General features: G+C 37.9%; 1 pseudogene; it reads right to left on the bottom strand.

The window, feature by feature from the left end:
• Positions 1–2492: 2492 nt before the first annotated feature.
• LOC110541848 (ATP synthase F(0) complex subunit B1, mitochondrial-like) lies at positions 2493–3233 on the bottom strand (annotated as a pseudogene).
• Between the last annotated feature and the right edge of the window lie 908 nt (positions 3234–4141).

Below are 4141 nucleotides of genomic sequence, written 5' to 3'. Positions count from 1 at the left end.
GCCTCTGCTGAGCAGGGAGGTCTATGCTTGAGGCAGCAGCCACTGCTTGCACCTTTGCCAAGCAGGCAGGACCTTGCTTGGTACAAGGAGAAGTGCAGGGGTGTTGAATATTCACCACTCTCAGTCCCCAGAGACTTCCACCTGGATCCAAACTGTCCCAGCTCACAGGTTGTCCACTCTTGCCCGGGAAGCTTCAATGTTGATGTTCTGGCTTCAGCTGCCCCTCCACTCACCAGTTTTGGAGTTTCAGACTCTGTACCCCTCAGATACAGGGCGTGCTGGCCACTCCCACCTTGGACTCATTAAGCATCTTTGTTAAAGCACAATAGGATCTTTCAACAATTGCTTGTCCTGTAGGATTGTGTGGTATACCTATATTATTTTTTTACATTATAATAGGTAAGTAAACTCATTTTGTTATATTAGAGACATACACTGGAGTGTTGCCAGTCTTACATTTTAAACACTGAAGCCTCAGAGGGTCCCAAAACAATTCAAGTTCTTCTTGTTACTTTTGACTGTCCACCAATACTTGATTGGAGACTGTATTTCTAAAGACACCGTGAAGTTTGTCCATAGGACCTAGAGAAACCAAGCTGGAAGTCCTATTCCTTTCACAGTACCAGAAGGAAATATGCAGGCTGCTAGGCAAGAAAAGGCAAGATTCTTACTGTCTTAGTTAGAATTTCTATTGTTGTGATAAAGCACCGTGACCAAAAGCAATTTGTGGAGGAAAGGTTTAATGTCATCTGACAGTTTATAATCCATCATCCAGGAAAATCAGGGCAAGGATTTGCCTTAAGACAGGAATTGAGATGTAGGAATTAATGCAGAAGTCACAAATGATCACTGCTTACTGGCTTGCTTTTCATGGTTGCTAAGGCTCGGATGTAGTTCTTATTTTAATGGTACCACCACCACTCAGTTGACTATGTTCTAGCAATTAGCCTCCTACTCACGCTGTTACAAAAAAAAAAAAAAAAAAGAAAGAAAGAAAAAAATTCTATTAAGCTCCAGGGATCATACAAAAAGAGAAAACATGAAAATAGAAGGGAGAAAATTTCCAATGGAATGTTGGAGGGGGGTGATAAGAGAGAAACAGTGGTGTAAAAAAAAAATCCTAAAATTAAACATGTACCTATAAGAAAATATCAAAGAATAAAAATAAATGTGTGTTTTTGTGTTGCAAGCTGTGACCAAGGAAGTTTTTTTTTTTTTTTTTTTTTTTTTTTTTTATCTAGGAGAACTTGCTAAAGGAGCATTTAACTCTACCAGTACAGAGCAAAAGCTCTCCTAGGAAAGCTATATGAGATGTTGTTGCTCTAAAGTACTAAACTACTACTGAGTGGGAATCTAGAACGTTTTTTTGTGGTAAGCAGAGCTGTATTTACTCTGCACTTGAGTCTCTTTAAAAGTCTTGCCTTGTTTCTTCTATAAATGAACAGGATAGCACTTTTCCTTTTTCCTGTGATTTGTTTTTCAGGTACTATGACACACTGGCTGGAAGTTAATGCTTTATGGAAAGACTTAGTGAACAGAGTCTTCTGAAGGGAAATATTTGTGAAGCATCTTGGTGATACTTTGAGCAAAATTAATTCTTGACTCTAAGGTACAGTTCCCAGGGAGAGACTGAGAGGGCCAAAGACTGTCCAGAGATATGTCAACAGGAAACACTGGAAGACCCAGAATTACACAAGTGGACTTGTCTCCACATATCTGAGTCCTGTCCAAGATGATCAAGAGCCTCTTGAGAGTGGCTAAGCATTTGACTCATTGGTGGAATTCTAAGAGTTTACATTTCAGCACTACCATACATGTTACTGCAATTTTTGCATGAAATTTATAATTTATTCCACATGACACTGAACTGTGTATAGCTCCCAAGCTGTCCTCATACTTTGTAGCTCAAACTGGCCTCAAAGTTATGACTTTCCTGGCTTAGCAATTTAGTGCTTGATATTATATGTGTCTGCCATCATACTTGGTGTGTGTGTGTGTGTGTGTGTGTGTGTGTGTGCATATGCATGTTTTTGTGTCTTGCTAGATATTTAATAGGGTTTTAAACATGGGAGGAAATCAACTTTAATCTGAAATATATTTTCATTCTTATTACTTTTTATTCAAATATTTTTTTAATTTTATTTTTATTATTAGTTACATTTTATTAACTCTGTATCCCAGGTATATCCCGCTCCCTCATTCTCTCCCAACCTCACCCTTCTAACCTCATCTCCTCTCTGCCCCTTTCCAAGTCCACTGATTGGGGACGACTTCCTCCCCTTTCATCTGACCTTGTTTTATCAGGTATCTTCGGGACTGGCTGCAAAGTCCTCCTCTGTGGCCTAGCAGGACTGCTCCTTCCTTATTCCTTTTTTTTGTAATTACTTTGATGGGTATTGGGAGTGAGAGCTGAATGATACAAAGATAATTCGCCATATCACATTGTAATTAAAAATTTAAGAATACAAAACAAAGAAAGAAAACTGCAAGCTTCATGAGGGATGTATCATATTACTTGCAAGCATGAATGAGAAGTGTATCAAACCTCTCAGCAGAATTTGCAACTTCAGAAAATCTTGGAATTTGGACATCATGATCTCAAATAAAGGTTTGTTTAAAATCACATGCTTCTCTACCCAGTCTATCACATGCCCTTGCTCCTTGAGGCCCATCATCTCCTGTTCAGGAACGTGATCATCCAGGCAATTCTATACCTCCTTATATGATCTATATAGCTGTTCTCAGTAAGCGACATTCCTCTGAAAGTCAAAGAAGTAATAGCACTTCTGAACCAGTGCCTGCTGTGCATTCTCCTTGTAAATTGCTTTCTGGATTTGTTTGATGGTCAACTGTTTTACTTCTAGTTGAGCAATTTTTTTGGTCATTAAGTTTATCAATAAATTCTCCAATAGAGACACCCTAATCCTTAATCACACAGACCATCAATCCTACTACTGATAGGTCTCTGGAGTAACCACATATATTTCTTTCGATAAAAAATACAAACAAAGCCCAGTTCCAAGCACATAGCTTGTTATTACAACAGTTTTAGGGTAAAGGAACTGGAAAAATTCCTCAGGAATCAGCCCAAGACATACTTTTCCTCCATATTCAGGAAAAGGTGGTGCAGGGGCAAGATTTGTTGCCTGTAACACCCCTGGTCCCAGGACAGCCATGTTCTTTGGGCACTGGGCTGCTGTGGCAGTGGCAAAAAGTACCACCTGGGACAGCATTGTCTGTGAAGGTACAGATTGCTGTCTTCATGTCCCTGTGATTCCCTTCCAGCCTATCTACCTATTTAGAAGGTGTGAAAGCAATTTTACTCAAACCAGGGGTGAGACATACGTGTTTGCTCTCTCTATTCTTAAAATAATGAGTGACTTCTTAACTAGAACAACAAAAAAGAGAAAAAAGAAATGCAATCTGAGAAAGTGAGAAAATTAATTTTATTTTCAAACATTATGGTCCTGTATTTGAGACCCTAAGGATTCACTAAAAACTTTCTTAGAGTTGATGAAGACATTCACTAAGGACTGACAATAATAAATGTAATTCAGTACAGCAGTTGTCCTATACAGCAGTAAGAAACACACTGAAAAAGAATTCTAGAAAACAATCCCATAAACATAATTAAAAATTAACTCAGAATAGATTAAAGTCTTTAATATGAGTATGATCTGATACATACAAATTACTAGAGAAAAATACAGAGGAAACAAATTTCAGATCTAGGCAAAGCCAATGGCTTTTTAAATGAAATTTTAATGTCAGGAAATAACAAAAAGAACTGATAAATGGACTTGAATTTAAAAATAAGTCTTCTGTTAAAAAAGAAGAAACAAACAAACAAGCAAACAAAAACAACAAACAAACAAAAACCCAATAGGGTTGGAAAATATCAGGTAAAGGCACTTGCTATCAAACCTAATGACCTGAGTACAACTTCTAGAACCTACAGGGTGGAAGCGAGAACCAACTCTGTCCACATATATGCTGTGAATGTGAAATAGTGTGTGTATGTGAATAAATAAACAAGCGTGAAAAATGATGCTTCTTCAGAACCAAGAACCAGAGTGAAGGGACAGCTGGAAGATTGAAGAAATCTGTAACTAGACATTTATCTGACATGAATACATCTAAA

The sequence above is a fragment of the Meriones unguiculatus genome, chromosome 6, assembly GCF_030254825.1.
Source record: "Meriones unguiculatus strain TT.TT164.6M chromosome 6, Bangor_MerUng_6.1, whole genome shotgun sequence".
NCBI lineage: Eukaryota > Metazoa > Chordata > Mammalia > Rodentia > Muridae > Meriones > Meriones unguiculatus.
The sequence above is the reverse complement of the archived record's forward strand: the minus strand, read 5'-3'. Positions and strand labels throughout refer to the sequence as shown.